The following is a 21,824-nucleotide window of genomic DNA, read 5'->3' as shown; positions in this document are numbered from 1 at the left end:
GAGACTTTTGATGGGATTGAGTTCAGCTTAGTTGGGCTGGGTTTACTCTGAGTTTTAAACTTCCTGGACGGCTGGAGCAGATATGGAGGATCTCCAAAGCTCTGGCCAGGCTGCCAGCTCTATGCTCCTTCTAGGCTGCCATCTTGACTTCGCCTTTTGGTTTCTGTTTTTTCAGAAGACCCTGCTCTCTAAGGGGGGAGGGGTCATGGCTTGCCTGGGCTCTGAGGGCTCCTGATGGGATTAGGTTCACCTGGTTTGGGTCTAATGAGCCCTGATGCAATAAGCCTCCTCCCCCACAATCTGTTTTGAATGCCTGGAGACTGGCCCGGGTTGTTTTCAAGGTAAGCCCTTCACTAGTCCTGAGTTTTCTGTCCTTTCAGTAGCTCTGAGGGCTCCTGATGGGATTGGGTTCAGCTGGTGCCCTAAAGCTGGGACCTCCCTTGAGACTCAGATGGGAGGACCCAGCCAGTGGGCTACTGGCTTCCCCCTTCTCTCTATGTTTCCCTGCTATCTGTGTTGGGCGCCCTGGAGACTGGCTCAGGTTGCTTTCAAGGTGAGTCCTCAGAGCCCTGAGGTTCCCGCTGCTGCCATGGGCTCAGCACTCTGAGTTGGGGGGGATGGGTCCTGGGACCTTCTTTCTCTCTACCCCTTAGATCCGAGTGATCTAGGGTTCTGGCTTTTGGGGTGTGGTACCTTTTGATCCAGGTCCAGGAAGAGGTTTCCCCAGGTCTATCCTGTTGTTCAGCTTGAATTTCGGTGGCCTAGGAGCACTCTGTTTGCGATCAGTAAGGAAGGGTTTCCGAGGTCTGAACTTTCGCTACTTATACGCCGCCATCTTGACCGGAAGTCCCTAGGATCTCAAGAACACTGTTCTTTTAAATGTTGTTTTCAGGGGGTAGCTGGGTAGCTGGGTAGCTCAGTGGATTGAGAGCCAGGCCTAGATATGGGAGGTCCTAGTTTCAAATCTGGCCTCAGATACTTCCCAGCTGTGCTGTCCTGGGCAAGTCACTTGACCCCCATTGCCTAGCCCTTACCACTCTTCTACCTTGGAGCCAATTCACAGTACTGATTGCAAGATGGAAGGTAAGGCTTTTTAAAAAAAATGTTGTTTTCATTCACTTATATAGATTGAATGCTCACCTCAGTCAAGGCTCTGTTCTGGATCCTGGTGGAGAAATGCAAAGGGATGTTTCATACTTATGTAGCATTTACAACTTAGTATTCAGTTGGAGAAGGAAAGTGACCCAAGATGGTATAGAGTAGGCTAAAGTGAAAAAGAAGTGGTCTGGATTTTGTCTCGGGCATGCAATATAACTCTTATTCATTCCATTATTAAAGCCCCTTATGGGCTTAAAATACAACTCACCCTATTTCATTCCTCAGAAGGGAGCTAGAGAGAATGAATCAGAGCAAAGGGATTAATGACACTAGAACTGTTTTTATAAGAAAAAGATTAAATAGATGGATTATTAATATAATTTCTACCTTTTGTGCCTTTGGCTGTCCTTGTGACAGATCCTATTCATAAGAACCACTTTCTGGCAAACCAGATGTTGGTCATGGGAAAATGAGAGAGTTTTTGAAATGAAGATCTTTTCTCCCGAGAGAGCAGTGATTCCAGCAGGTTTTTCTGCTCTCAGTTTGCCAAATGTTCTGACTTCTCAGGTAGTCTTGGAGATGCCAGTATTATACTTTGGTTAATGAGCTTTGTTCATCAGGCAGAGGCCAATAATACATCAAGCTGCATTTCTTTGTCCTTGCCAAATTGAACTTGCCAAAATGAACTTGAGTTGAAGGATGTTACCTTCATTAGAAATCAAGAGGGGGCAGCTGGGTGGCTCAGTGGATTGAGAGCCAGGCCTAGATATGGGAGGTCCTGGGTTCAAATCTGGCCTCAGACACTTCCCAGCTGTGTGACCCTGGGCAAGTCTCTTGACCCCCATTGCCTAGCCCTTACCACTCTTCTGCCTTGGAGCCAATACACAGTATTGACTCCAAGATGGAAAGTAGGGATTTAAAAAAAAAAATCAAGAACTTTCTATCAATGAATGTTTTTAGAAACTGGAATGGGCTACCAAGAAAGATTTCGGAGTTGGTTTGGAAGGTGATTAACGGGGAGAAAAAAATGAGGAAAAGTACTATAGCTATCACATTTTAGAGCCTTTGGTGCTATCCATGCAGTAATTATGTAATATTAGAATTGGAAGTGACTTTAATTGCCCTATCTTTGAAATGGAAGTAAAATTAATTCATCTCTATGACTTAGAGGAGTTAAGCAAGTTGGTCAGGTTTACAATATTCGTTAAGTTACATACTGATCCAGCCTTGGAATCAAAAGCTTTTAACTTTGAAATCTTAAACTTCTTTCTTCTTTCCTCCTCCTCCTCCTCCACCACCACCACTAGCACCAGCACCAGCACCTCCTCCTTCTCCTTCTCCACCTCCTGCTCCTCCTCCTGCTCCTCCTCCTTTCTTCCCCCTAACCCTAACCCTTCATCTCCCCCTCCTCCACTTCCTTCTCTTTCTTTTCTTCCTCTTTCCCCTCCTTTCTTATTCCTTGTTTTAGTAACAACTCTAAGGCAGAAGGGCAAATAGGGTTAAGTGACTTGCCCTGGGTCACATAGTTAGGAAATGTCTGAGGTCAGATTTGAATTCGGATCCTATCATTTCCAGTCCTGGCACTCTTATTCACTGTGCCTCCTAGCTGCCTCTGAACCTAATGCTTCTTAATTACCACATGAGGGAGTTCAATCAATCAGTTGAATGACAAATAGAGAATATGTACTAACTATCTAGGACAGAATTATTTGCTAAGGACAATTGAAATAAATAAAATGATATGTAGTTCTGAGTTCTTGGGAGTGACAAATCATATACTAGCATTTTTGTTTTATTTAACATATTTCTTCAGGGTTGTATAAGAAGACTATAATAATAGCATTAATACTTATTCTTGAATCTATCCTTTGACAAATAGGCTTCTATCGATTCTAAGGCAGAAAGTAAGGGTTTTAAAAAAATATAACGCGATGAGGAGAGCTCAGAAGAGCACTATAGGTTTGGATGTCTGCTTATAAATTAGATATCTTTAACCAGATCAAAAAACTTACTGAGAATTCTTAATTATTGCCTTTCTCCTCATCAGATCCTCACAGTAACCATGTAGATAAAGCAAGGTGATTTATTATTGGTCTCATGTTACAGAGAGAAAGTTTGGGACTCTGAGAGGTTAAATCATTTGATCAGACATGCAGCTGGTTAGTATAAGGACTTTGAGGGGAGTCCAGGACTATAAGAACCAGAGCAGAATTCCAGAGCAAAAGGGATTCTTATTCAAAGAAAGCTAGACAAGATGACTTTGAGGTCCCCTCTTTCTTTAAGCTTTTGTGAGTTTATCTTTCTAGATATCACTTTAAGGTTTATGAAATATTTTCCTCAAAAATATCCTTATGGTATAGGTCAGTGAAAGTGAACCTTTTAGAGAATGAGTGCCCAAACTACAACCTTCACACTGCAAGTGAACCCCCCACCCCTTACCTCAGACAGGGGAGGGAGAAAGCATTACGATTAGGTCACTGGGCAGGGGTGTGGGTGATGGGTGAAATGTCACCTCTGGCATGTGTGCCATAAGTTCTCCAACATAGGTATAGGTAGTAAGGGTAATTAGATGGAGCAATGGATGGAGCACTGGGTTTAAAATCAGGAAGACTTAACCTCACTTTAAAATCGTGAAGCCTCAGACTAGCTATGTGATCCTGAGCAAGTCACTTTACCTTGTTTGTTTCAGATCCTTGTCTGTAGAATGAGCTAGAGAAAGAAATGGAAAACAACTCATATCTTTGCCAAGAAAACCCTAAAATGGGGTCATGAAGAGTCAGATATGACTGAAATGACTGAACAACAACAACAACATGAGTAGTGTGAATATTATGATCATCCTTTGAAAGGTAAAGAAACCATCTCAGAGAGGTTAAGTGACTTAGAGTCACACAGCTAATAAAATTAGTGTTAGGACTTGCTCCCACAACTTCTGATTCCAAGAGCAGGGCTCTTTCCACATATATGCACATAGATATGCATATCTTTATCTGTCTATATGTGTGTATAGAAAAAATTTTATCTTCTTTATTCATTTACATATTGTTTTTCCTATTAGAATACAAGTTTTTTGAGGGCAGGGACCATTTTTTCCCTTTCACTGTATCCCCACCACTCAGCCCAGAGCTCAATACGTGGTAAGCCTTAACAAGTGCTTGGTGATTGACTGAGTCTTAAATAATGGATGGATTTCAAATAGGCAGAGAGTCAGGGCAGGAACAGGACAAAGAAAGGGACAGATGTAACAAGTTTAAAGTATATAGAGGGACAATGATAAGGTGTGACTGACATGGAACTTCCAGGATAGAGAGAACAAGGCAATAAATTAAGTTAAATTCACTTTCAAGAAATATATGCTAGATGCCTATTATATTTTAAGTCTATATTCAGATCAGGGCATATAACCATTAAGAACAATTCAGAAAAAAGTATTAGACACAAGTCAGAGTCAGATATGAATATATATCAGAGTGCTGTAAAGGCCTTTGGGTTGGTGTCTTAGCTAGATAATCCATTTGCCTTTTTAAAGCAATTGATGCTACCCCAAAATGGAGTCAGTTGGCTTCTAGGAAATGGGGATAGGTTAGTACGTTTTCCATTAGTAGAGTTATTTAACCAGGGTCTAGATGACTATTTGTTAGGGATATATATTGCAAAGTAGATCCATGTTTCAGTAAGGATTGAATTGGATGCTCTAAGATTATTCTGTGTTTATCTGCCTGGATATTAATACCATTCATGGAAGTCCTGCTACTGTTCCCAACATATTTCTGATTTTCTGAGGTGTCCTTGCCTCATCTTTTTCACATGGGGTTTTACAAAATGGACATAACAGGGGTCCAGAGCAGCCACTGCTAGCAGAATAGAAAGGGGGATTCGAATTGATAGATTTAATCTATGTTGTTTATCTTTTAAACACCATTAACCACAAATTAGCTGATGCTTTTGTGGCTGCAAATTAATTGATTCCATTAGAGAATAGTCAATTAGAATATGATTACTTCTTCCCAGTCTGCTTTAGCTATTTGGCTGGGTTTAGGCCTTTCCTCTTCAGCAATATCTTTTTTTCCATTCTTGGCTCATTGGTCTGGATCAGTAGAGCAGACTGACTCCTAGGCTGAATGTGGGGAGGCTTGTCAGGTGCTGGTGACAAAGCAAAATGAACATACACTTAAAATCAAGCTCCTTTATTTGTAAGGGGAAAAAATCTAGAAAACTTCCAAATTATCCAAGAGTAGCAGAGGTGCTATGTCTTTTCTAGCATTTCTGCAGATCTGCAGTGGCAATTGCCAACATCTAGGTATAATTCTCAGGGTCATTAGTCACTGTCACTACCTGTCCTGGGACCCTGAAGGAACAAAGTGAGGTAAAGATGAAACATAGAACCCCTACCCCTTCCATGTCACCTCTCCCCACTCCCAGAATGATCAAGGTGCTAAGTCTTCCATAGCTCTAAATTCAAATCTTACTAACCATGTTCTGCATGACATTCCAAGCTTCCCTTTTCCCTCCTCCTTCTGTTCCTTCTGCCCCTAATAGCCAGGCAATGTGATCTGAAAAAAGCTCTAGATTCAGAATCAGGGGATCTGGGATCAATTGCTTAGTCCAGATGCTTACTAGACTTGGGATTATGAGCAAGTAACTTTCCCACTCTGGATTTTAGTCCGTCAGCAAAATTAGAGAGTAGGACTGGATGATCCCCTAAATTCCTTTTAAGCTCTAAATCTGATGAAATCTATGAAATAGGAAGCATGACCATGACTTCTTCAATGGGAAGAACCCATTATAGGATTTTTTGCTAAAATTTTCAAATGTCATTAAGCATGAAAGGAGACAGAGTTGGAGCTTTTTGCAATTTGAATCTTGAACTGTGATGAGCATTTTATCCTAGAGTTATTAAGTCTAGAACAATAAATGTATTTGTGACGTATTTTTGTTTTTAAACTCTTACTTTCTGTATTGGAATAAATACTAAGTATTAGTTCTAAGGCAAAAGATCAGTAAAGGTCAGACAATTGTGATTAAGTGACTGACCCAGGGTCACGAAGCTAGGAAGTGTCTGAGGTCAGATTTGAACCCAGGTCCTCCTGACTCATTATCCACTGAAACATCTAGTTGTACTGATAAGTTTTTAATTTTAATCTGTATTATTGTGGTTTTTTACTTTACTTTATTAAGTCTAGGCTATTTAAACAACAATAAAGCATTCCCTGATTGTAGAATTTGTGGATTTTGTTTTATATATGTATGTTTTAAAATTTATTTGTTATATTAAAATTCCCAGATGTGAACGAGAGTTCTTTACTCTATTGTCTATTCTGATTTAACACTAACTTAAGTACCTCACTAGATTGTGAAGACAGGATTAACTCTCTGTCTACCTTTTAAATTGAATCAATAAAAGATTGAACACCATACTTAGTGCTAGGTGAGAAGCCAGCAAGATACTTGGAGAGCTCTACTCTTTTTTTAACTCATCAGTCAGAAACTTGTGAATTCTTTTAAGAGTTCACACCTTCAGAAACTTTTTTGATAAGAAATTGACCTTCAGAAGGTGAGAAGTTGATCCTATAGATCAACTGTCCCCTGGGCAGTGCTAGACAGTTTGGAAACTGTGATTGGCTCCTATAAAGAGGGGAGGAGACAAGAAATCACCATCAAAGCAAGCCCTGAAATCCCTCAGAGCAGATTGTCTTTGAGAATATAGTCTGAAGAGATTGTCTTCTGGAGATAGTCTTCTAACTAGGGAGAGTCTTCAAGGGAGCTTTGCTGGAGACTGGCTTGGATTGTGGGCTTGGAGCTTGGCTTCAACTTAGACTCTGACTCCTGGACTATTTCACTGGGTGAGTGAAAGGCTGACTCCTTTCCTAGTTTCTTAAGAGACTAGCTTCCATCTTGGAGGAGGCCTTGTGGTTACTTACCTTCCTGATTGAGATAAGATAGATAACTTCTCTATCCCCCTTACATTTCTCTTCTTTATTGTTTCCTTTCTATAAATACTTGTAAATAAATTTCTGACTCAAGATATAATAAATATTGGCAACCACATAATTTCATAAAAATTATTATCCAACCATTAATTTTCATCTTTACATAAGTATCTACCTCCTCTCTTCCCTCCCCATATTAGACAAAAAGACATGTTTATATAAAATTATTCCTACTTATTTCTATTTGTCAATTCTTCATCTGGGGGTGGACATATACAAGTTATTCCTCAAGCAATGTATCTGTTGCTATATATAATGTTATCTTGAATCTGCTCATGTCTCTCTTTATTATTTCATGTAAGGCTTTCCATGTTGTTGTTTTTATTTTTAAAATTAGCCTGCTCATCATTTCTTCTGGTGCAACAGTACTCCATCACAATCATATGTCACAACTTGTTTAGTCATTTCCCCCTTGTTGGTCATCCCCTCAGTTTCCAGTTCTTTGCCATCACAAAGAGAACTGCTATAAATATTTTAGGACACAGAGGTTCATTTCATTTTTTCCCTGATCACTTTGAGAAACAAACCTAATCATAGAATTGCTAGGTCAAAAGGCATACACAGTTAGTTTTAAAACTCTTTGTGTATGATTCCAGATTGCACTCCAAAATGACTGGATGAGTGCACAGTTCCCCCAACAGTAAATTAGTGACTTCAACATCAAAACAACTTTGAGATATCATCTCACCTATCAGATTGGCCAAAATGACAGAAAATAATTTAGTGTTTGGATTTCATCAGTAACTGGCTCTAGCACACCCCTGAATCAGGCCCATTCACAACTCTTTCTTTTTTTTTTTTTATCATAGATTGACCAAGGATCTGAAGGATCACATAGGATCATACATGTGGGGCTGAAAGGTACTTCAGTCTATCTAGTTCATCCTCTGTGTTTTGCAGATGAGGAAACTGAGGACAAAGAAAACGAAGTGTCCAAAACCACACACGTATCAAACGTGAGACTTAAAGATGGATCTTTTGACTCTAGAATCAAAAACCTTTCTATGACAAAACACTGCTCAGAAGCCAGCTGAATAATTTATCAATGGGAATTCATTCTTTCCAGCAGAGAAACCTACCTGGGAAAATAAATTCATTAAAAAATTGCTTTTGAAACCCACATAAATCATCAGCTTTTCTATATATCTCCAACACAGCTCAGCAGCAAGAACTAGAAAGAGAAATCCCATTCAAAATCACCTTAGACAAAATAAAATACCTAGGAATCCATCTCCCAAGACAAACACAGGAACTATATGAACACAACTACAAAACACTCGCCACACAACTAAAACTAGACCTGAACAAATGGAAAAACATTAACTGCTCATGGATAGGACGAGCCAATATAATAAAAATGACCATCCTACCCAAACTTATTTATCTATTTAGTGCCATACCCATTGAACTACCAAAATACTTCTTCACTGATTTAGAAAAAAACATAACAAAGTTCATTTGGAAGAACAAAAGATCAAGGATATCCAGGGAAATAATGAAAAAAAAAAACACATACGATGGGGGCCTTGCAGTCCCTGACCTAAAACTATATTACAAAGCAGCAGTCATCAAAACAATTTGGTACTGGCTAAGAAACAGAAAGGAAGATCAGTGGAATAGACTGGGGGAAAGCGACCTCAGCAAGACAGTATACGATAAACCCAAAGATCCCAGCTTTTGGGACAAAAATCCACTATTCGATAAAAACTGCTGGGAAAATTGGAAGACAGTGTGGGAGAGACTAGGAATAGATCAACACCTCACACCCTACACCAAGATAAATTCAAAATGGGTGAGTGAATTAAACATAAAGAAGGAAACCATAAGTAAATTGGGTAAACACAGAATAGTATACATGTCAGACCTTTGGGAGGGGAAAGGCTTTAAAACCAAGCAAGATATAGAAAGAATCACAAAATGTAAAATAAATAATTTTGACTACATCAAACTAAAAAGCTTTTGTACAAACAAAACCAATATAACTAAAATCAGAAGGGAAACAACAAATTGGGAAAAAATCTTCATAGAAACCTCTGACAAAGGTTTAATTACTCATATTTATAATGAGCTAAATCAATTGTACAAAAAATCAAGCCATTCTCCAATTGATAAATGGGCAAGGGAAATGGATAGGCAGTTCTCAGATAAAGAAATCAAAACTATTAACAAGCACATGAAGAAGTGCTCTACATCTCTTATAATCAGAGAGATGCAAATCAAAACAACTCTGAGGTATCACCTCACACCTAGCAGATTGGCTAACATTACAGCAAAGGAAAGTAATGAATGCTGTGGCAAAGTAGGGACATTAATTCATTGCTGGTGGAGTTGTGAACTGATCCAACCATTCTGGAGGGCAATTTGGAACTATGCCCAAAGGGCGACAAAAGAATATCTACCCTTTGACCCAGCCATAGCACTGCTGGGTCTGTACCCCAAAGAGATAATGGACACAAAGACTTGTACAAAAATATTCATAGCTGCGCTCTTTGTGGTGGCCCAAAACTGGAAAACGAGGGGATGCCCATCAATTGGGGAATGGCTGAACAAACTGTGGTATATGTTGGTGATGGAATACTATTGTGCTAAAAGGAATAATAAAGTGGAGAAGTTCCATGGAGACTGGAACAACCTCCAGGAAGTGATGCAGAGCGAGAGGAGCAGAACCAGGAGAACATTGTACACAGAGACTAATACACTGTGGTATAATCGAACATAATGGACTTCTCCATTAGTGGCGGTGTAATGTCCCTGAACAACTTGCAGGGATCCAGGAGAAAAAAACACCATTCATAAGCAAAGGATAAACTATGGGAGTGGAAACACCGAGAAAAAGCAACTGCCTGAATACAGAGGTTGAGGGGACATGACAGAGGATGGACTCTAAATGAACACTCTAATGCAAATACTATCAACAAAGCAATGGGTTCAAATCAAGAAAACATCTAATGCCCAGTGGACTTACGCGTCGGCTATGGGGGGTGGGGGGGAGGAAAAGAAAATGATCTATGTCTTTAACGAATAATGCTTGGAAATGATCAAATAAAATATATTTTAAAAAAAATTGCTTTTGATGTTTCTGCTCTATGCCAAAGACTCTTCCTGACACAAAGAAATATAACACACAATTCCTTCCTTTACATGGCATAAAAGGCCCATGTGGAGACAGACCATAGAATCAAAATTATAGCTTTCTAGAGATGGAAGGACCTTAGAAGATAGTACATAAAATATTACAGGAGAAAGAGAACTTAGCATAGCGTATAAATTGTCAAATGTCAGAACTGGAAAAGTCCTTAGACCATGTTCCATATGATTTCCAAAATAAAGGAACCATAGAACATAGAATGTTAGAACTCAAGGGAATTTAGGACATAGAGAATGACGGGAGTAGAAAGGTCCTAAGAGATCATCTAGTCCAGCCTGCTCCTTTTAAAATTAGGAAAAAGGAACACAGGGAAGAGGACAGAGTTACCAAAGGTTACAGAAGTAACTGATAATAGAGCCAGAATACTTGGTTGATTAATTAACAAATAAATTGAAAGTTTTCCCACCCCTCCCCTAATGAAAATTTTCTGGGAGAGAGAAAATAATGGAATGTGTTTCCAGCTAAATAAGTTAGCCTCTTCAATCAGGAAATCACTGGGAAGAGCAGGTTCTAGGATAACAGAAGGTGGCTTGGCAAGACAAGATTGCTCTTCCCTCTTATTCTAGCCAATGGCCAAATAATATTCCCCATTTCATAATTGGATCCTCTGTATCTGCATTTGTTGAATTCTCTATATTTTCAATCTCTAAAAATAAGATCTCATCCTTGCCAGCCATAGGACTTATAAGTCTGAGGGATGAAATCAGATGTTCTGTGACATTTTCCTGGAAATAAATATTCTCCAAAGGCAAATTTTAACTAAACATAGAAGGAAATGGGAACTGGAGGCTTTTATAATGTGATTAAAAACACCACAGGGAGCATAACAATAAACTTTTGCTTAATTCTATGCTTTTCAAGCATTTAATAACTTGATAGCAGCCTCTCCATTGCAATTGCACAGGCCCAGGGTACATAGCTCCTCTAGTAAGACATGACTGGTTGGAATTGGGCCATGTGATAAGCACTTGTTTTCTCACAGATAGTTAACTTTGTAAGGTGAGGAAGGAAGAACAAAGAGTAATGGGCAAGATGTTGCCCTTTGAAAAATGTCTGTCCTTGTTTATGTTCTTGGTCCTCCATAGGATCATAGGCTCAAATGGAACTCCTGCTTTTATATGGTCAAGAATTTAGGAAACAACTGAGGAAATTGTGGCATATCCATGTAATAGGATATTATTGTACCATAGACAAGATAAATAGAGGTTACAAATGAAGAAGTATGAATCCTGTGATGGATTGTGTGCCTTTCATATGAGAACATACAGAGAGGATTATCACCACAATGGCCAGTGGATTTGTGTTTCATTTTTCCTTCCTTCCTTCCTTCCTTCCTTCCTTCCTTCCTTCCTTCCTTCCTTCCTTCCTTCCTTCCTTCCTTCCTTCCTTCCTTCCTTCCTTCCTTCCTTCCTTCCCTCCTTCCCTCCTTCCCTCCTTTCCTCCTTCCCTCCTTCCCTCCTTCCCTCCTTCCCTCCTTCCCTCCTTCCCTCCTTCCTTCCTTCCCTGTCTACTAAAAGGCAGGAGGGTTGTTATCTGCATGGAGTGAGTACACACAATGAGGAAATCAGTAATCCCAAAGAATGGAAAGATTTCTAGGGAATATGATACAGAATAAAGAAAACTGTCCCAGAAAAAATAACAATAGTATCTACCTAACAAAGGTTACATAGAAAAACAACAGCAACAAAATCTATTAAGTATGCAGAGGAAAAGGAGATTAGAAGAGTCTTAGAAAAAAGTAGGCTGTTATTTAGTCTTGTTGAATTATTTTGAGTCATGTCTGATTCTTTGTGATCCCTTTGGGTGTTTTCTTGGTAAAGATAGCAGAGTGGTTTGTCAATTCAGTGCTTTTCCAGCTCTTTTGACAGATGAGGAAACTGAGATAAATAGGGTTAAGTGATTTGTACAGGGTCACATGGCTAGGAAGTATCAAAGGTCAGATTTGAACTCAGGTCTTCCAGGTTCTAAGTTTGGCACTCAATTATTCATTGTGCCTTTTAGATGCCCATATTTAGTCAAGTTCATATAATAAACATGCATGCTTTTAGCAAATTATTTGTTGTTTGATGTTTATTGTTTTATATATGACTTTTTGATCAATGTTTTTATTTCAATGCTTATACTAAATTTATCATCCAATTTTGAAAACAAACAATCTGTGATTCCATGCGAGAACTTCAATGAAATCAGATGATAACTTAGTAGTAGGGAGCCTCCTAAAGCACAGAGGTTCAGTGATGTTCTCAAAGTCAGAGTTAATAAGAATCAGAGCTGAGATTTCAATCAGATCTTCCAGACTTTTTGTGCTCAGCTCTCCATTCAACACCGACTGTTATGCACAAATATAGAGGTGGCCCCAAAGTCCTAGGACAGTTTTAATCTTCAAATTTAAGGTTAAAGTTAGACTTTGGAGACATCCTTTATTTAACTATATGTATTTTTGTATGTGTACTCTAGAATCTATTTATAGAAACATCCATCTTAAAAGAACCCGGTCTTCTTTCCTCTACACTTCTCCCCACCCACCTGTGTGCTTAGTATGTCTCTAATATAAAAATTTCAGGTGCCTCAGCAGGTGCGAGTTAGTTAAATTATTACCCACAAAGAATCACCCTTTTCATCCCCATGCCTTATGCCATTGAACAATTAATCCCTCCTTTGGAGTACATCACTGTTTAAAGAAGACCTTTTTAAAAATGCCACAAAAAGAAAAAAAGATTATAATAGAAAAACGAAGCACACCAAATCCACTGGCAACCATTACTATATGGATTTGTTTACTTGATAGCTTGGGACTTGAAGAATGGGAGGCGGGTGTCATAAGTTTAATTATATTTGTAAAACACTTAGCACAGTGCCTGGTGCTATATAAATGCTTATTCCTTTCTCCTCTTCCTTCTCCATCCCACTTCCTCTAAGATCCGAAGCACAGGATTTTACTTGAAGGAAATGCCTGATGATATCGAGGTTGCTTAATGAATGAAATTGGGTACAATACAAAGAACACTTCAGAAAATCAAGATCTATGTTTGGATTCTAGCTTTGATCCTCACTACCTCTTTGGCCTTGGGCAAATCTTTTTTAGGGCTTTAATCTCTAGCTCTATAAAAGTGGGGATTAGATTAGTTGACCTCTAGATCATTTTAGTTGGGAAATTCTAGAACTCTTTTGTATTTAAAAACTGAACACTTCCCTATTTCCTTTTGGAAGATATACAGTAACCCAGTTTCCTTTAGCTCTACTCGCCTTAAACTGGAATCATGGGCTTCTCAGACCGTAGAAGTGAGAGCTAGAAAGAAAACCAGAGATCATAAACTAGTGGTGTAAAACTCAAATAGAACCAGATCCTAGCTGGCTGCACACTAATTTAGAAAACCATAAATTAACATAATCTATGTTTTATTATAGTAAAACATTTCCCAATTATATTTAAAAAAGCCCTTACTTTCTCTCTTAGAATCAATACTATGTATTGGCTCCAAGGAAGAAGAATGATAAGAACAAGGCAATGGGAATTAAGTTACTTGCCCAGGGCCACATTGCTAGGGAGTGTCTGAGGACAGATTTGAACCTAGGATCTCTAGCCTCTAGTCTCTAGCCCTGACTTTCAATCCACTGAGCCTCCCAGCTGCCCCCTCTGAGTTCAAATTTGAACCCAGGGCCTCCCACCTCCAGGTGTTGTTCTCAATTCATGGATTCACCCCCTTCCCCATTATATTTTAATCTGACTCTGGCCTGTATTCAGGAGCATGTTTGACACTTTTGATCTAGAATAACCCCCTAATTTTATAGAAAAAAAATTAACTTTCTTACTTCCTTAGTATTCTAACTAGAATGAAATATAGGTATCTCTTCAAATCTTAACTTTCCCCATAACAGTTTTGATATATTGCCAATTGGCATAAAAAATTAAATTGGAATTTGGGGGGGGGGAGTTTTGTGGAAGCCAAAGATGACACAAAAAAAGTTTAGAAACTCAGAAATGAGGTCCAGAGTTTAAATATGGCTTCAGGTACTTCCTAACAGTGTGACTCTGGCCAAGTCACTTATCCTCCATTGCCTAGCCCTTACTGCTCTTCTGTCTTGGAATCAATACTTGGTATTGATTCTAAGACAGAAGGTAAGGGTTATTAAAAAAAGGAAGGAAGGAAGGAAAAAAGAGAGAAATAAAGAAAGGAGGGAAGGAAGGAAGGAAGGAAGGAAGGAAGGAAGGAAGGAAGGAAGGAAGGAAGAAAGGGGGAGAAGAGCAAATTCAGAAGGGCATATTTAACCCAAAATTTACAATAAGGTACTGTCAATACCCTATTAAAAAAAAAAGAAAAAGAAAAAATTCAGACTTCTCTGGTACAAAGGGAGAACCAAAAAAAAAAAAATTTGCTCAGATTGTCCACAATGGAAGTGCACCGTGCCCCTAATTCCTGGAATTTGTAAAGCTTACATAAGTGGGAACTACTCAACAAGGATTTATTGAGTGGCAAAATGAATTGTAGCATCTTAGAGTTGGAAAGAAGTTTGGAGCCCCAGAATTCTAAAGATTGGAAACTGAGACTTAGAGGGCTAAATAACTCAGGGTCATAGAGGTAGTAATCAGGGAAACAGAATTCAAACCCAGGTCCCTCTGCTGCATCAAGCTGAATGACATAGTTTCAAGCAGCCTCTCTATCCAAGTTACCGTAATTGTTTCTTGCCAATATACCTTCTAAAACAGGGATCCCGGGGCCGAACAGGATGCTGAAGATGGATCTAACCAGTGCAAATCACAGCAAGGTTATCACCCTTTCATTTTGTGACCTTTTCCTTTTTTTTTTAACTCAACTTCCATCTTAGAATCAGTGCTGTGTATTGGTTCCAAGGCAGAGGAGTAAAAGGGCTAAACAATAGGGGTTAAGTGACTTCCTCTAGGTCACACAGCTAGGAAGTGTCTGAGGCCAAATTTGAACCCAGGACTTCCTGTCTTCAGACCTCCCTTTCAATCCACTGAGCTGCCTTGTTGTCCCATGTGACTCTTTACTTTGAAGAATATCAACAAAGAATGATTACATTTCCTCACTGGATCCTTGTAACAACCCTTTAAGAAAGGCAAAGAAGGCCATTATTTTTTTAAAATAATATTTTATTTGATCATTTCCAAGCATTATTCATTAAAGACAAAGATCATTTTCTTTTCCTCCCCCCCAACCCCCATAGCTGACACGTGATTCCACTGGGTGTCACATGTGTTCTTGATTCGAACCCATTTCCATGTTGTCAATATTTGCATTAGAGTTTCGTTTAGAGTCTCTCCAAAGAAGGCCATTATTAATCCCATTCAACAAGCAAGTTAATTGAGGATCAGAGAAGGGAAAGTGAGAAGTAAAAAATAGAGTCAAGACTTGAATTTGGGCCCGACTGGACTTCCAGTGCTTTTTCTGCATGGCAGCTCTGGTTCAGTCAATAGGACTTTAAAACATAGAATTAGAGCTTGAAGGCATCTCTAGGTGATTTGGTCCTAGTGGATCATTTGATGGATAAGAAACCGAGATTCAAAGAAGACAGTGATTTGGTCCATCAGAAATGGTTTGAATATTAGTCCAGGGCATGAGCTAAGGTTGACACCCAATAAGTTTCTCACAGATACCCATTTACCCATACCAGTCTTCATCACTCAGGTCAACAGCATTTCTCAGGAGTGGTGGCTGAGGATGTACAGGATTTGTCCAGCCAAAATATCATCTCTCCTTTTTTGTGTGTGTCCTAATTTAATGTCCTCTCACAGTGAATGAAGAAAAAACAAACAAGCATTTGCTTTCCCCACTGATTTTCTGCTCAGCTGCCTTTTGTGGAATTTTAATAATGCCAAATGTTTTGCTGACCTTTTACGGAGAAGCATGGAAAATTTCCGTTTGGCCGTCAAGGTTTAGTGAACTGAAAACTGGCCCATGGAAATGCCCCTAAAGAAATCTCTTCTGCCCAGAGCTGGAAGTTTCAGAGTTGAATCATGTAGTCTGATGACTAATGTGTCCATGCATATTTTATCGCCTGATCATTTTGTCCTGCAAATGACCAACCACTGAAACAGGGACACCCTTCCCTGGGTGACAGTTAAGATTTGCTCCTGAGTCTGTTGCTGGTGAGAGGGAAAAAAAATGCTTGCCAGGTCCACTAACTTTTCGGCAGCAAACATCTTTCATTTCTACAGAAAGAAATGAAAACATACATTGTCATGTAATGATGTTTACTAAAAAAAAAAAACCTGGAGCTAAAATCAACAGACAACTTGAATAACACTAATCATTCAGCAGCTCTCCCAACTAACTAGACTCTATAATCCCTGCTATGAACAAGTCCTTTTTTTAGTTCACTGGCATTTTATTTGTTTTACCTTCTAAAAATGCACAAGATGGGAGAGGAATTTTGATAGTAATGCAGGATGAATGGCATGAAGACATTTTCTGAATAACACATCAGAGCATCCATCAGTAGGAGGTTTTCCCCCCTCCGCCTTTAGTAATGACAATGAATCAAACATTTAAATGTGATTTTTAGACTGAAATGTACACTGGGGATTTGTTTGACAAGAAAGGAAGCTCTGCCCAAATAGATAATAGAAATGAACTCTCTTCTGGGGTTTCTGTCTTTCTCTCTTTGTTTTGGCATAGGGAGGAGGGGGAATTAATTGAGCTGTAACATATCTTATCCGCAAACTGAGATCCTATGACACCACATATTCAGGTGAGAGAGTTTGGAGATGGAAGAGACCTCAGAAATTATTTATTCCAGTTTCCTGTGCCATGCAATGAATAGGAAGGGGCTCACTACTACATCCATGAAAAAGGGTTATCTAGCTTTTTGGTGCACACTTCCAGTGATTAAAATGCTTGCTATCTATTAAAACTGCCATTTCTCAGGCAACTAGGTTGCTTTCATAGACTTTAGAACTGAGAAAACCCTAGAAAGTATCCAACCCTCTTCTTCTTTTTACAGATTAGGAAAATGGGGCCCAGAGAAGTTAAGGTCACCTGGATACCAAATAGCAGTCGGTATTTGAAACCCAGTCTCCTAATTGCAAACCCATTGTTTTTTCTACTCTACGAGAAAGTTCTTATATATATCAACATGCAATCTACTTCCCTGTAACTCCCACCCATTAGTCCTAGTGTTGTCCTTTGGTCCTGCCTCCTAATTGATGTCTACTTGCCATTCCATTTGAATTCACAGAATCCTCCCAATCCCTGACTCCTGCTTGGGAGCTTAGCCTAGACTACCTGTCCCTCTTCTCTGACAACACCTGACAAGAAGCTGATGATCTTTTGGGCAGCTTTTCTAGTTGAGCACTGACAAGTCCTATCTGCCAATGAGGGGGAAAAAAATCAAAACCTATCCGTCTACCTGTTCAGTGAAGTGAGAAACTCTACTGTCACAGCCTTCAAACCATGTTAGTGTTTCAACATAGTAGAAGAGAATGAATGCCTAACCCAAGGAGACAATTTAGCCAATTGGTTTTGGGGGGTCCAGTAACTGGATAAATCAAAAGAAATAGAATGCAAGGAATCTAATAAGGTTATGTAACTGGTTTTAATGGAAGTCCAAAAAGAACAGTTTACCAAAGTATCCTTTTATTATCCTAGTATCCTCCAAGACTCAACTGTTACTTTATATGGGATGCCTTTAAAAAAAATTCTCCTTCCTGTCCCTCACCCCAAATTATCTTCTATATATGTACATATGTGTATATACATATTGATATATTATATGTAATATATTATATGTTATACAATATAATAATACACAATGATGTAATATATTACATGTAATACAATATGTAATAATATATAATAATATAACAATAATAATACACACAATAATGCATATATGTAATATATTACACATATATATCTTGCTTTTGTACATATATTTATATATACTTGTGCATGCAGATTAAATGTAAACTTCTTGAGGGCAAGGATTGTTTTACTTTTTTATTTGTATCTATAGTGCTTAGGGCATAATAGTCACTTAATACTTGCTTATTGATTGATTGTCATGATAAAGTATTTCTGAATGAAAAACTAGCTAGCAAAGCTTAGTCCAGAGCCATAAGTAGAAATTTTGTTGACTAGTTAATTATGAAACGTGACAATAAATCATTTGGGGGGGCACAGATTGGATGCTTTATTGGTTAATGTATAAGAAGTTCCTTCAAGACCCAAATCATTTTCTAAAGAAATTCAGCTGGGTGAAGGAAAACCCCACGTGTCCTTTAACAGAGACCCTGGGATGATGAGAGGAAAGGAGGTGATTTATCTAAGGTAAAACTCACCTGGGTTGTAGACAAGGGGGTTGAGAACATGAATGTCATATGATGGATTACCATCTTAAATATTTTTTCTTGTTGATCAAGCATTATTAATGTTCTTTAAGTTTCAATGTCCAGATTCTTCTGTCCTAGTTAGTAAAAGCTCTGGTCTACACAATTATTGAAACTCATGGATTGTCTTTTGTCCCTTCCATAGCATCTTTCTTCAAACCAAAGTCATTATTGTTTGCTTGTGATTTTTCCTCCACTACAAGTGCCCCTTTGATTCATCGTCATAGCATGAAGATGACCCTCTATTTTCAAAGGGTATGAAATGGCTTATCATATAAATTCAATAACAGATGCAATCAGTCAACAAAACATTTGCTAAATTCTAACTATTTGTGTGGCAGGTACTAAGCACTGGAAATACAATAAATAGGAGAAACATGGCCTTGCCTTCAAGCAGTTCACTTTTTAATAGGGGAGACAATATACAAAAAAATGTGTATGCAAGATATATTTAATGTAGACAGCAATGGAAAGTAATGAATGCTGGAGGGGATGTGGCAAAATTGGGACATTAATGCATTGCTAGTGGAGTTGTGAATTGATTCAACCATTCTGGAGGGCAATTTGGAACTATGCCCAAAGGGCACTAAAAGACTGTCTGCTCTGATCCAGCTATAGCACTGCTGGGTTTGTACCCCAAAGAGATAATAAGGAAAAAGGCATGTACAAGAATATTCATAGCTGCACTCTTTGTGGTGGCCAAAAATTGGAAAATGAGGGGATGCTCTTCAATTGGGGAATGGCTGAACAAATTATGGTATCTGGTGGTGATGGAATACTATTGTGCTCAAAGGAATAATAAACTGGAGGAATTCCATGGGAACTGGAATGACCTCCAGGAATTGATGCAGAGAGAAAGGAGCAGAACCAGGAGAACATTGTACACAGAAACAGATACTTCCAGTTTCCTACAATTGAACGTAATGGACTTCTCTATTTTAGTAGCAATGCAGTGATCCAGGACAATTCATAGGGATTTATGAGAAAGAACACCATCCACAGCCAAAGGAAAAACTGTGGGAGTAGAAACACAGAAGAAAAACAATTGCTTGATCACATGGGTCAATGGGGATATGATTGGGGATGTAGACTCTAAATGATCATTCTAGTGCAAATATCAATAATATGGAAATAGGTCTTGATCAATGACACATGTAAAAACCCAGTGTAATTATATGTTGGCTACAGGAGGGGTTCTAGGGAGGGGAGGGAAAGAACATGCTTCTTGTAACCTAGGAAAAATATTCTAAATTGACTGACTAATTAAATAAAATTTTACAAAAAAAGAGAGAGATATTTAATGTAAATGGAAGGTAACCACAGAGAGAAGGAATTCTACATGGGGAAAAGGAAAGGGAATAAATAAGCATATATTTATTTATATAGCATCTCCTATGTACTAGGTACTGTGCCAAGTGCTTTAAAAATATCTACTTTGATCCTCACCACAACCTTGAGAGGTAGATGCTATTATGCTCATTTTATAGTGGAGAGAAACAGATTAAATGACTCATTCATGGTTAGTAGTAGTAGTCTCTTGGTAACCGAGGATGAGGATTGTCTGTGCATTTTCATCTATGGTGAATAGATGAATGTGCACAAAAACACTTGTGCGTGAAGATTTAAGTAGAAAAGCCGATGCACAGAGACAGTCCCACTCTCTCGGCATTGGAAGCCTGGGTCCAGTGGCACGAAAAGTTGTTGCACCTGGAGACTTCCTCAGCTGCATTGGATGGCCGTGTTGTCTTTTGTGCTCCAACACGCCCTAAGCACTCCACAGTGCCTTGCTGCGTTGCCCTCTCAGCCGTTGAACCTTCTTATTGGTTTCTTCCTTCTGTTCCGCAGAAGCAGTCTTCACATGCTGGGTGAGCAAAGCCCTGGTTCACTAGGGGTCAATGACCCGATGGCTACCCTCACAAGGTTTGGCTGGCCTGTCAAAGCCGTTGCCTGGGGTGTGGCCGCTGCCACATGCTAGCAGCTCCTGGGAGCCACAAGTGAGAGCTGGGTGTCAGGTGAGGGTCAGAGACTGGAGAGCTGCCCTAGGAGGGCACGACAACCCTCCATACCAGAGATACTACCCTTCCCTGAGCACCCCATACACCCCCATCCAAGGTTACACATCAAATAAGTATCTGAAAGTTAATTTGAACTCAGGTCTTTCTGACTTCATGCCCAACACTTTAGTCACTTTGCCACCTAGTTTTCCCCTAATGGTGGGTCTGCCTCTTGAAGAATATGGGATTTAAACTGTTTTGAAGGCAGGTAGTAAACTGGGAATTGGAGGTAAGGGAAAGGGGAAAGATGACACACACATTGCAATTGGGAGGTGAAATGTCATTTCTGAAGAATGGGAAGTAGGCCTAGTATCCTTGGATCACAGAGTATGTGGAAAGGAGTAAGAAGGAAAAAGTAAGAAGTATGAAGACTACAAATATAGGAAAGGACTAGATTTTTTTTTAACCCTTACCCTCCATCTTCGAATCAATACTTGTTTTGGTTCCAAGGCAGAAGAATGGTAGGCAATGGGGTTTAAGAGACTTGCCCAGGGTCACATAGCTATGAAGTGTCTGAGGTCAGATTTTGAACCCAGGACCTTCTCTCTCCAGGCCTACCTCTCAATCCACTGCTACCCCCTAGCCCCAGGTTTTGAAGGACTTAAAAGTCAACCAGAAAATTTCATATTTTCTGTTTGGGGTAATAGGGAGCCATTTGAGTTTACTTAGTAGGAGGGTAAACATGGTCATACCTACACATGCTACAACTGTTTGCCTCAAGATAAGTCTAGCTAAGAAGCTTATTTGTAGAAGGCTAGCCATCAAGAAGATGTAATATTTTTGGCCCCAGCATCTCATTATATCCTCGAAGATAGCAAGAGGTGGTGCTTTGTTGGTAGTTGCTGCTGAGTATTATATTTTTGATTCCCACATTTAAGAAATCACAGAAGAAAGCTTGTGTAAGACATTGCTATATAAATCAGAGAATCCCAGATCTAGAAGGAACCTTAGAGATTACTTAATGACTTCCCACAACTTCCATAAGCCTCTTGACACTCAACTTTGGAAGGAAACTGAAGCTCACATTTGGTAGTTCTTTAAGATAAAAAAAAAGTAATTTGCTTTATTATTTCTTTTGAACCCCATAACAATTCTGTGAGATGAGTAGTATAGATAGCATTATCTCTCTTGCATAAATGGGAGAACTGAAGAGGAGAGAATTTAAGCTAAGCCCAGGTCTTCTACTT

The sequence above is a fragment of the Monodelphis domestica genome, chromosome 1 (genome assembly GCF_027887165.1).
Source record: "Monodelphis domestica isolate mMonDom1 chromosome 1, mMonDom1.pri, whole genome shotgun sequence".
In the NCBI taxonomy this organism is placed as follows: domain Eukaryota; kingdom Metazoa; phylum Chordata; class Mammalia; order Didelphimorphia; family Didelphidae; genus Monodelphis; species Monodelphis domestica.
Note: the sequence above shows the minus strand (reverse complement) of the source record.